This window comes from Globicephala melas, chromosome 4 (genome assembly GCF_963455315.2).
Source record: "Globicephala melas chromosome 4, mGloMel1.2, whole genome shotgun sequence".
NCBI lineage: Eukaryota > Metazoa > Chordata > Mammalia > Artiodactyla > Delphinidae > Globicephala > Globicephala melas.
The window spans coordinates 46,897,316-46,910,455 of NC_083317.1; the positions used below are offsets into that span (position 1 = coordinate 46,897,316).

Below are 13,140 nucleotides of genomic sequence, written 5' to 3' on the forward strand. Positions count from 1 at the left end.
AAAAAAAAAAAAAAAAAAGTCATACAAAATGGAAAATAATCCATTTCCCCTTTCCTTCTATATATTGCTTGTTTGACTGTCTCTGTCTCCTATTCATTTTCTCCCCAACCCTCTCCCTGTCTGTGGGCTACATCTCTTTGTCTATATCTATTTCTCTTCGTCTTCTCTCTCTGTCTCTCTCTGTGTCTCTATCTCCCTCTCTCTCTCTCTTTCTCTTTCTCCCTCCCTCTCCCGTTTCCACTGCTTCCTCCACTCCTGCACCCCCCCTCTCTCCCTCCCTCCCCGTCTCTCCTCCCTCTTTCGGGCTCTTTGCTCTGCCCTCCCCGCCCCTCCCCAGAGAAGAGTGTCCAGCTCCCCCCGGGGCTGCTCGCCCGCCGCTCCTTCTCTGCCCACCTACTGTGAGAGGCAGCTCCTCCCACCTGCGCATAAAAGCCAAGTGCATGTTACCAGCAGCGGATCAGAGCACTTTCCCGGTCCTCTCCTGTGGGAGTCCCCGGCCTCTCTTCTGGATCTTACGTGCTCAAGGTAAGATAACACTTCTGCAGGCATCTGACCTACTAGGGGTTGCTTCGGGGGGAATAAATTTCCTCTGGTCAACATGCTTACTGTTTGGGTAGAGCTGATTCTTACGGATTCCAGATCAGCTGCTCCTTTAAACCAGCAACTGGTTTGAAAACAAACTTCTGTTTGAACGGTAGAATAAAAGTTCATTTGGGGCAGAAACAGCAGCATAAATATTGCAAAAACCTTTTCTCCTTCTAAATCACTTTTCCCCTTTTGCCGGCTGTTGCGGAGGTTAAAGTGTATCTGTTGGGGTGCTTTCCTGACCGTTTTTCATTGTAAATATTTCACATATCAGTGGGGCAAGGAAAACTTTGTCCCATTGTCAAAAATGTACTTTAAAAGAACACAATGAGTTTCCTAAAAATATCACAGTCAAAGGTCTGCTAACAATTTTGCGATGTTTTCCAAACCCCCAAGACAGCTTCTGTGAGTCCTTTAAAAAAATATCTTTCCAGGTTTAAGTGCTTGGAAAAAATGATGCGAATGGGTGCCCTTTGCACAGAGACGGTAATCAGGTGGCTGGTAGATAGGAAAGAACAAATCCAAATTGACAAGCTGGGGCACAGTGTGAGAGCGCATAGCTATCTTTTCAAGACGTCCTAAAATGAGAATTGTGTTGGAATAAGAAAGTGTATAAAAGAACTTCATGAATTTCTATACACACACCTGAACATAAAGCGTTTCAATGTGTTTCACAGTCAGAGAAGAATACAGGCCAGATTATCCAATACCTCTGTTTACACCAGAGGGTTGTAAAGAATGATTAGCTAAGAAGCCTTTGGAAGTTTGATCCCTGCTTGTCACCCTCTTTTCCCTCATCTAGTAAAAATTGACCTGATTGGCACCCGATTCTTGCAGAGGTATCATCTTTAAGCTACTCTAATTTTTAAAGACTTCAGTCTTTACCTTCTGATTTCTGAAGTCTGAGAATGAGTGTTGTGCACCTGTGAAAGGAAAAACGTCTTCCGCAGCTACTTCTGGAAAACCAGACACTTGGTCCATGAAGTCTGCCTTCAGAATCTGTGGGCTGTGTGGGATGAAACTCTTTCATGTGGGAGAAAAACCCTCTTCAAATATTTCCTCTGGGGAATTGCAAAAGGCTGCTTAGAGACAGCAAACCAAAGCTGGCAGTCAGGAAACCAAACCACTATTTCAGCCCTCAAGGTTCTTAAAGTAAGAGAGGAAAAGTTTTACTTTTTTTTTTTTTTTTTTTGGTTTGCTTATATTGTTTCACTTGAAAGGGGAAAACTCCAAAGATGTAAAAAATTCTTCACTATTAAAGAAAATAGAATCATTAGAAGTCTAACTGAGGGTCTTCCAAACCTTTCCTCCTTGTTGTTTGCATATCAAAAGAAATAATAAAGGTATTTTAAATGCCTATTTGGCACAGAGAGGATTCAATGCTATTATTCAAATGAAAGAGTCATATGTAAAACTTTCTGTCATGTGAAATTTTGCTTCATTGGAAAAAAATTATTGCTAGGAGTGCAGTTTCCTTTAAGAAAATGATATAAAATTACTATTGGCCATGATAATATGTGACCTGAGCATATTAAAATACCTTTTATCTTGAGCCACAGTGCAGACTGCTTGCTTCATATTTGCAGTAAGTGGGTAATCAACCATGACAAGAGCACAGGTATGGGACCAGGCCAAACCAAGTATGTGGTATGTCCAAGCTAATTCCTCTTTTATGTTAGTGCCGGACTCACACCCATCATCACAAGGGTGAAAACACACTGCTTCATTCACCAGATCCCCTTGAGGAAAGCTATCTTTTCTGGGAGGAAAAAAAAAGTGCTGCTAGTATAAAAGAGCTCCCTGTTATTCCTAAATTTGGGGATGAAAAGTGTTCTCCCACGGTTTGCTTCTGCTTTTCCTGGCAGTTAATCCACTCTACCGGCTATGAACCATTTAACCGTAACTGCCTTCCCCATGTGCCATCACATTCAACACCCTAAATAACTGGGTGAGATCATTCTAGGCTGCTTATGATCTAACTTTCCCAGGGGTCTTTCCCAGACACTCAAAGTGATGCTTTCTCCACACTTTCCTTCTTAAATGTATAGAAAAATCAGTGGTGGGGTTTCATGGAGTTACCCCAATGTCTCTCCCTTTGCACAGGATGTGGAGGCATGAGTCTCATCTATGCCATTATATAGCTGCCCCCGGATTGGCTTCATGGCCATACCTACCCAGTACCATTCCAGCAGGCTTTGAGTGACTCTTTTAATGTTTCTCATAAAAGAAAAGATAAGCAGCTGCCTGTTTCACTAGAGACACGGGGAGAGCGCTCTGTTGATTTTGAGGGCCTGCTACACTTAGGGAGACACACATTTTAGATCTTCTGCTATTCCCAAAATTATAAAACAATATTCTTTCAATGATCAGAAAGTATACCCCACCTTAATTCCATTTGTGAAACAAATATCAAGGAGGGGAGGATGGGGGTGAGCAGAGAATTGAGAGAGAAGCTGGGCGGAATCACTCCTAGGAAGTACCCCAGAAGAGAAAGATCAGAATCTCTGTTACAAATGCAGCTGCTGTTTGCTCTTATTTATGTGGAATATGGGGAGACACTGAAGAGCAAAAATCCGTATCTGCTTTTGTTTTTTTTCCTTAAATCAGTGAGAGTATTTCCAGTAATAAGTTAAGATCCATCTCTACTATGTCCTTCTCTAACAGAAGAGAACAGCTCGGTTCTAAAGACCAAAATGATTTCAGGTCTGCCCCACATTAAAACCCACAGAAATGGAGCTTCCCTAGTGGCGCAGTGGTTGGGAGTCCGCCTGCCGTTGCAGGGGACATGGGTTCGTGCCCCGGTCCGGGAAGATCCCACATGCCGCGGAGCGGCTGGGCCTGTGAGCCATGGCCACTGAGCCTGCGCGTCTGGAGCCTGTGCTCCGCAGCGGGAGAGGTCACAACAGTGAGAGGCCCGCGTACCGCAAAAAACAAAACAAAACAAAATGCAGAAAACCCATAGAACTTTGCCAGTTATAATTTTAAAAGCTACATTATGAATATAAAAACCTCAGAACATATTTTTAACTAATGGGTGGTTCACATCAACAAATCCACCCCTAACTCTCCCAAAGGGCCCCATGTTCAGTAACTACGCACAAGTTAGAAGTTACAGGCAGCAGTTTACTCCTTCCTATCCATGGTCTTCCACTTTGATATGGCAACTTGCAGCGCTATTGAGATGCAGCCGTATTTCCCAACCTCTGGTCCTCCAAGTATCCCTCTGAAAATCAGGTCTTTCTTCAGGCCTTGGTTTTCTTCTCTTCCGCCAGGCCCCCATAAACGTACATATGCATAATTCAAAGAAGGTATAGATCTCCAGACTAGAGTGCACTCTTCTGAGAGTTTCATTGTTCTAGCTGTTGAGTGAAAAGAAAAAAAAAAAAGAGACAGAGAGAGAGAGGGGAAGTTAAGAGAAGAATGAACACCCTATGGAATTTAGAGAATCTTTCATTTTAACATTGTGTAAAAAGAACCCCTTACTACCCAAAGCATCTAGAAATTTAAATTGAAAAAAAAAAAAAAAGGGCCAGATTACAGGTTGTTACAAAATGCTAAGGATATAATGAAAAAGATCTTCCAATGACCTGGCAGTCATTGACATCAGTTTATGCCCCACAGTACCAAATTAGAGCTCTGCTAGACTTCCCCTTTGCAGAGACCCAAGGAGTGAAAACTGGGAAAGAATATTAACCACATTTCAGCACCAAGAGAGAAGCCACTAATTAGACATTCCACTATCACTTTGGTAACTATGTTTGCTGTTTAAGGAAGGAGGTTCTTAACAGTCTATCCTCAAGCAAATGGATTTGCAGCAAGAGGGCTAAAGAGGGTCACACACAAGGTCGGAATGTCTATGATCTGGGGGCCCTATGAACACAAATCCACAAAGCAGTTGGAACTGCATGGAATCAGACTGAAGTGAATGAAACAAAAATGTTCCCAAGAACTGATCATAGAGTAATCAGCTAAAATAATAATGAATTCTAACTTCTCAATGTAACAAAAAGCAAAAGCACCTCAGGACACCCATAGCTGACTATGTAAAACATTAAAACACACAGATGGTCCACTTTCAATCTCCTCTATTAATTTTGGGCTCACTTCTATTGCCCTTCCTGGAAAACAAAAGCTGTCCTTCTCTCCTTCAGCACAGGGTTTGCAGATGTGGTCATGCCCCTCTGTGCTACCTCCTTTTTTTCTTTCAGTGGAAGAAATCTCTTTTCAATGCTTATAGATCAAGTTTCTGGAGTACCACTCATAGTTGTGTCATTTCTCATTATCAAAAGTCTCATACTTCTCTTAAACAGGATGTAAATTTTCACTCCAACAAATAAAAAGGCTTTACATTTTTCTAAACCACAATTCATATACCTAGAAGAGAGGTAATTTAAACTTGCTACATGCCTCCAAACTGAAATGAAGTTTCTAAGCATTTTATTTATCTAGGCCCTATTCTAACTTCTTGGGGTTTAAAAATTTATTTAGGGAATCACACAGTATAAATTTTGGAAGGATCCTCAGAGCTAATTTTAACTAAAGTTAATTTTACAGATGAGAAATGTCAGAGAGGCTGATGTCTTGCCTAAGATCACCCAGATGTGTGTAGGAGAAGCAGGGCTGGAGTTCATATAGCCAAACTCTCTGATCAGCACTCTATCTGTAATAACTATAATGTGTCTTCCCCGTATAGTGTGTATCTAAGATGTTTCTAACTATGCCGAGAATTCTGTTGGAACATAAAATATAGGATTCTCAGAAACCATAACCTGGTAGAGGTTTGGGGCTGCAACTATACCTCTGCAGAATATTTGGAAACACTGATACAGCCCCTTGTGAAGAGTGAAATCATTGTCACCATCACAGGGACCTTGTGTGTTTTTCTTCATTCCAGGGTCTGATACGTAATAGCTGCTTGGTAAATCTGTGTTGAGTGGGTGAATGAATGAAAAAAAAAAACCAAAAAGCCTAAGTATAAAATATCCATATTTCTTAACTCCTTCCATAAAAATCCTTATGAGTCTATAGGGACTTAGAGAGACTCAAATCTCAAGTATATCAAATTTAAGATTCCTTTGTGCTTTAGGAAATGTAGGAGAGTTCATTTAGCCTTATCAATGGCTAAGCCCTTTCCCTGCCTGCAGTGTTTTCACTAGTCCTTACATTTGCCCGAGTTCTAGAAATAGTACTAATTTTTGCAGCAGGCTTAAGATAGAGTTCCAATTTCTATGTGGCAGAAATAATGTATTATTTTTATGTGATGATTTACAGAATAACCTTCCTCCTCTCCTACCACATTGACAGTGTGTTGCCAATATAGCCACCTAGCATCTCCCCAGGTCTTTAATGAGAGAAAGGGCAAGGTATGCATAATGGACCATCAGAGGAAACTTTGAGGGACATACTGGTTGAGGGGTGTAGGCATGAGAAGTGTTATGACACAGGGGAGGGGTCATCAAGGGGCCAAGAGTATAGAGAGAGGATAGTGCAGTTAAGAGGGTCCATTCCTCTGAAACAGAAGAGGGAGAAACTCTGGAGAGTTTTGAGGTGCTAGAAAAGAGACTTTTAATACGATCATCTGAGCTAAGACCTACTCAAAGTTTTGGGAGGTGAAATCCTCTTTGGGGCAGGCTTCTTTCGGTGTAACACCATTCAAGGACTGCCTCACATTGGTGAAAGCTTTATATGCTTTACATCTATTAAAACTCTTCTTAACCCTTAACTGGACTTCCAGTTAAGAAAGAAAAGAGACCTCATTGTAGACCTGACTCTGACCCAGAGTACTAACTCCATGGATGTCATGTCATCAAAATGTTCTCTGCTAAGATAGCAATACAATTTTTAGGAATACATAAAGTTACCGCAATGTGGAAAATGATAAAGGTAGAAAAGAATATTCTTGGATGTTTTCTAGAAAGAAGTTACCCTGTGGACAGATGTTACCCCAGATGCTTGTTCACTTTCCTGTGAAGCATGCCTGACAATTGCGTATCTTTGAAACAGTCACTGTGTTTCTGAAATTGACTTATTGTGTGTTAAAATTTACATGGTCTATGACTAAGCATCCTTGTGAAAACATAGTTTTAAGTAAGTCTTTCTTGAAGACTGTCTTTCTTAAGCTCTCTTGATGTGTTTACATCTCAGGATGTTTAGCCGTTGGCATCATTTGATGTGCTGAGGTTAAAGACAACTAGTCACTTCATGTACTACTTTTCCAACTCTAACTGAATAGGCCTGGGTGCGGGTGTCAGCTGTTGGCTTCTCCAGGAAATAAAAGGTATCAGCCTGTTGGGGAGCTTCTCCAGTCCTCTCTGTTAGCGAGATAAAATAGAAATTCTGGGCCATCATTAAGGTTTCATGTATTAGGGCAACTATGGCTTGTTTATGCAGATATTTCACTACCCAGTAGCAGAGTGGCTAAGCCACAGCTGTCCTCAGTTCAACAGGAGGACAGCAAACTTTCAGAGCTGGTTGAAGGGCATTGTCCAGGACAGCTGGGAGATGTTTTGTCAGCTCTCATCCCATTTACTGTGTTCCTCTATCATGCCACGTGCACGCTAAAGATAAATCTAAATTTGGTCCGTAAATTCAAAGTGATGGCTGCACATTATTATATTTCCTTAAAGATCTGTACTTAACAATTGTCCTGTCTTAAAGTCCAAAGGTCATGGTGTTCATCAGTGCTATAAATGCAAACAAGTGGCCTCTTGTTAAAGGGCAGACACAAGGTAATGCCAAGGACTACATGAAGGGAGACGCTAGGTAGGGCTAAGAATTTGTGGCTGAGGCGGCCAAGACTGTTGAGGTTGGAACAATGAGGGAAGAAAAGGGATCTGCAGTAAAAATATGCTATTGGAGTCACAACCCCTAGTCTAACATCTTGTCTAGTTCCCCACCTAGCTCCCAGTTGATTCCAGTCCCCTGCTGTTCAAATGAGTGGGGAGGGAGGTTATGACCAGTAGAGGGAGCCAGGGGGTTGAGTGTCTCAGAACAGAAAACTGACTTGTTCCCAGAGGGAGCCTTTAGATTTGCATTTTTCTGATAAAAGGCAGAACAAGGTGTCCTTTTCAACCAGTGGCTAAAATGTACCACAGGAGTATATCACATTGTTGGTTTTCTTTAAAAAAAAAAAAAATCCCAATTTAAGCCTCTACAAATAAATCACCTTCATTTCAGCAATGCCAGAAATGTCCAGGCTTGTAGAAGTCTAGTTGAAAGAAAACCAAGGCAATCTTAGAAAACTTTCCTTCCAAGGCCACCACCAGCCAAGACTAAATGCTCAGTTCAGTAATAAATAAACCACAGCAGCTGGGAGTCAGTGAGAGACAAGTGCAGAGAGAGCAGAGAGCCGAGAAGATCTCATGGGTTCCAAAGGGAAGACCCAGTGTCCTGCCAGGACCAGCCCCTGGTCACCAGGACAGGGGAAGGGAAATGCAAGAAAGATGGAGGCGGAAATGGGCCAGACAGGCTTCTCCAATCGAGATGGCCCAGAACCTGCACTCCAGGATCCTGGTCTCTCCAGGAGCAGCCAGAGCGTTGCCTAGGCCGAAGTGAATACCCTTCAGTTGAACAGTTCCATTGCGCAGTGGTGTGGGGATGGCTTGTTAAGACTTGAGACAATTGCGTGAATTCAGAACGCTCTGGAGGATAGAGATCAATTAGGACCATTAAAAAAAATCCTTGGCACACCAGGGAAGGACCGCTTGCTTTGTAAAAATTATGACATTCACAGGAAAACAGAGCAGTCCTCTCTCTAAGACTATTACTGATCTCAATAGAAATGAAGCTGTGAAGTTCGTATGCGTGTGGCCTGAGAATCCCGTTTCAGAAAATCTTCAGTGTTTTAATTCCCATAACACCTTGCCTCATTCTGAGGCCTTGATCATCTGTGTGCCTTAATTTATTTATCTTAAATAGAAGAACCATTCTCAAATAACCACTCTCTTTACCATTTAGAGACACTAGAGGTCTTGCCAAGTATTTTACAGAATGGTGCTGCTTAAGCATACATACATAGTAAACGGATTGTACTCACGATACCTGGAGAGGGCTCTTGGTATTTATTCAGAACCAAGTCGAAAGGGAATACAATTCCAAATAAGCAGGCAACTTGCCAAGATGTACCAAGGGCATTTTTATTTCTTAGAGTACCAAGAACAATTCTGCATGTCTCAAGGGGCCAGATAAGGTCAAGGGTAAGTAGAAAAAGGAAAAGAAACAGTAATTAAACTATGACTTAAAGAGTCTCAAGAGGCCTATATGTTCCCCTATCCGTATTTGACACCAGTCAACAGATAATTCCTCATATAGAAAAAAAGGTTTTGTGATTTTAAAATTCTATTTTAACTGGAGAAAGATATTTTTAATAATGACGGTTACATTGTATAAAATCTCTGAATGTCACTGCTTCAACATTCTCCAAAGTGTGTTTCAAAAACAGTAATACCTGGGATAGTAAAGCATTTATGCAGAAAAAGGTTCTGTGGTCAAATAAATTTTAGAAATACTCAATGAAATAATATGACCAATTTTATTCACTGCAAGATTTCACAAAGAGCTTAATATGCTCTGTATATTTTCATTCTTCAAAAACGTTACAGTAAATAGTGTGCCCTCAACTTGTTTGATGACAAATCTTCCCAACTTGAGAGCATCTTCCTGGTATTCTATGGTACGGCTTGGGAACAGCTTAGGAATCACTGTCCTATTTCATTATTTCAATATCTACTGGGACATGGTATTTTCAGTGTTGCTAGTTAATATGTAATACACATGGAGTGTCAGTATATATTATGTGCTATGTCAAACCATAAAATAAGAAACAATCCCAGTGTGATTTCCAAACCCAACGGAAAAGGGAACAAAAGAAACAGATGACTATGTCTTGGTCCCATGGCTCAGTTCTTTATAATAATAACTGCAGAAATGTCAGAATAATTTGTTCGTTACATACAATAGGTGAGAGAGAAAAAGGGGGGTGGGGAGTGATAGGAAGAAAGAAATATAAAGGAAGGAAGGGAGGGAGGGAAGAAAGGAGGGAGGGAGAATATTGGATAGATTGAAATGATCTCTTCCTTCCCTCATCTTTCCCTGTGTCTGGATATTGTTACAAATAGAGAAGTGGCCAAGAATGAGCAATAAGTCAGTAAACAAGAAGCCCAGATAATTTCATGAATTAGCTCAACAATCTCTGAGCTGATAATTCTGTTTCATCATAACCACCACTAATTAACCAAGATCATTAACCAAACATCTTTCTTGAGCATTTACTTTTTCACCATCAAAAGGGAGCTAATTCCTGGAATAGGAACACACTGATATTCTAATATATCTTGCTACATCGGATATTATTTGTTTACCTGTGACACTCAGACCTCCTGCCCCCACCAAATTGACTATTTCTCTTAGGGCCCTACTCTGGGACTTCTCTTTTCCCTTTACAAAGATAATGCCTGGAGGCCAGTATCCCAAAGGCAGTGTGGTATAGCACCCTCTGCTTTAAGAAAATAAGTAGCCCACAGTCATCCAAGGGAGAAACTCAAACTCATCATTACTAGTTATAGTAATAGATACTATCTAGTAATGTACTGCTCTCATTATCTCTGTTCCTTACATCAACCCTACAAGGATGGAATTACATTCCCAATTTAAAGATGAGAAAAATGGAGCCTCTATTTGGTCAAGCAACTTGCCCAGGCTCACACAGCTGGAAGTGGCAGAGCCAGGACTCCCATCCAGGTCATGCTCCAAAGCTCATAGTTTTCCTGCTTCTTCATGGTGCCTCTCGTGAGGTCTTGTCATATCTTGAAAGGAAGAAAAAATACTGACTCCCTCTGTCACTACCTCTGACTCATAAAGAAAGTGAGAGAATTCCAGTGGCTCTGTTCCTAGACACTGCCAACCGGCTCTGCTTTTTGTTTAATACTGTGATTTTAATTTCTTTTTTTTTTTTTTTTCCTAAAAGCATGCTGCCACTTCAGAGCCAAAGAAGTAAGGGCTGTGTGACTAGAAAAATAAACAAAAAAAGCTATCAATTCTCCCTAGGGTGATTTATAAGGGCTAAGGTTTCTCCATAAATTCTCCCCAAGTGATCCCAAGTTGCCTGGCATGAGGCTGGGAAAAAGAGTGACAAGCTAGCATGTCATTCCTCGGGCAGGAGAAATTCCCATGATTATATGAGAAACAGACGAGAACAAAGGCACTACGGCATGTTAAACAAACTTGAATCCAGCACCCCATATCATTCTCTTTGGCGTTACTCTTACTATATTCCATACCCAGGTGATGAGAGTGAAGACAACTTAACTGAGGTCCCAAGCCACGTGAGTCACCTAGACAAAAGTCTGTGTTGTCTACACCGGCTGCTTAACCTGTCTGAGCTTGTACAGGTGTCCCCCGCTTTTTTAAAGTTCACTTTATTCCACTTCACTTTTACGAAAGACCTACATTAGTTCCTGTTTTCGCTAATGAAACTCAAAGAGGATTTTCACTTTTATGGAAAAAAGCGAAAAGCAAAAATAGCATCCAGCATCCCTTTTGCAGCACCGCCAAGCTCCTTCCTCAGGAACAACACTCAGCATCAAGCCACCATGGCTTTGAACTGTGTCTGGGAGCACCTGTGCTTCATCTGGATTTATATTTTGCATCCATTAACAAGATGCGTCCCAAGGTACTTGCTTCCTCGCTTTACGCCATTTTGCCTTACGAAAGGTTTCATAGGAATGCTCTGATTTCGGAGAGCAGGGGAAGCTTGTATATAGAAAATAATATACTTCGAGCCCCTCCTTTGTGCTGTGCCAAAGACAGAAGAGGAAACAAGGTCTAGCTCTTTCCACGTGGTCACATTCTGATGTACTTCTTTGCTTGTGTACTGGATCTTCCCTCTCTGCCTGGAGCATTCCCCATTTGATCTACTGAATTTATTTGTACTCCTCCTCCAAGATTCAGATCAGGAAACTCCCCCTCTGAAAAGACCTGCCTATACCAGGCCTGTCTTGTCTGCATGTGAACCTCCCCAGGCACCCTAGTACTCTGTGCACAGCCGTGTCACGGCCATGTCCACGCTGTAATGGCATTAGCTAATTTTTTGTATGAGACAGTGAGCTCCTTGCAGGATTCATGTCTTGTTTATCTCGGTGCCTACAATGCTTAGCACACAATAGGAGCTTAATAAATGTTAAAAGAAAAAAAGGGATGTGGGAACAAAATGTAGTGATGGTAAATGAGAAGGCTCTAAATATGCTTTTCTCTATCCCCATAAATTTTTCCAAGAGATACATTCTCACGCACACTGCTGTGCACGCATGCACACATGGTGTTACTAGGCTCAACTCTGTAGCTAACCGTGAAGCACAGGATGAACTCCCATTAGTAGGCTAATATTAACTATAAGCCATCTGTGTACCAAATTACATGAGGAAACATTATTTTCTGGGTAGTGCCACTGTCCCAGGACTGTCAGTACCCTACTCAAAACCATTCAGTGGCATTAGAAAACAGGACTAACACCTTAGCTTGCCAGCCAGTCCCTCTGTCTCTCACCCCAATCCAGCTTTCCATCTTCATCCCTCCCCAGCCTACACCAGGAATTTGACCTAAGCCAGATGGACTATTCTTCCCCTAAACATTCTTTTCTCTTTTCTCTACTGAATATCCCCTACTGCCCTTTACGCTTGTTAAAATAACCATAAATTCAAGGTCCTATTAAAGTCTTCCTAAACATTGCCACCTGCATTGATTTTCCCCTATTCTTAACTGACAAGCAGTTATTATAAATGTCACCTATGTGTTGCCTATACCCTGTATTGAAGAAATCGGGGCTGTCTACTAGAACTTTCTGCAATAATGGAAATGTGTTATATCTAGGGTAGCCACCAGCCATATATGGCAACCAAGCACTTGACATGTGGCTAGTGCAACTGAGGTACTGACTTTTTAATTTATGTTTTTGTAACCTCTTTAAATTTAAAATTAAATAGCCACATGTGGCTAGTGGCTACTGTACCGGACAACACGGAATATTTAACTTTTCATGTGCTATGTCTCGTATCCTCGATGAGCATATAAACTATTGAAAAAAATTGAATAAGATGCTTTTTTTGTATCCCCAGGGAATGCCATGACCACAGTAGTATTCATTAAATATTGTGTTCAATGCATTACTGGCTACTGGGTCTATCTCTAATAGCTATAGTCGCTTAAAGAAGTCCTCTCCCCTACATATAAAATTTTAATAAAGCAGCACAGATTGTATTTGCTTTTTTTTTTTTAATGGTTTAAACTCACTTAGAATGGCACTATATCACTACCTGGATCCTTTAGCACTCTACAAACGAAATGAGATGAAGAATGATTTGAACTGAGTCTCTGAAAGAGAAAGTTCAATTATTCATTACTATCTCATTTTTTTCCCCTTTAGGGGAAAACATGTTTTAAATGTTTTCTAAATATGTTTCAGACCTGCTGAGACATAGAATTGCTTCAATTTTCAATATGACCTTTTCTACAGAAAAAGACTGTCCCCAGGGACCTGAAACAAGCTCAGCCACCAGATTT

General features: G+C 41.1%; 1 protein-coding gene across 1 annotated transcript in view; it reads left to right on the forward strand.

Annotated features, from left to right (window-relative positions):
* Positions 1–430: 430 nt before the first annotated feature.
* Positions 431–13,140, forward strand: part of COL8A1 (collagen type VIII alpha 1 chain) — a 155,470-nt gene continuing 142,760 nt past the window's right edge. Inside the window, exon 1 of the mRNA XM_030861014.2 lies at positions 431–525. The gene's annotated coding sequence lies outside the window, so the exon portion shown is untranslated. The remainder of the gene's footprint in view (positions 526–13,140) is intronic.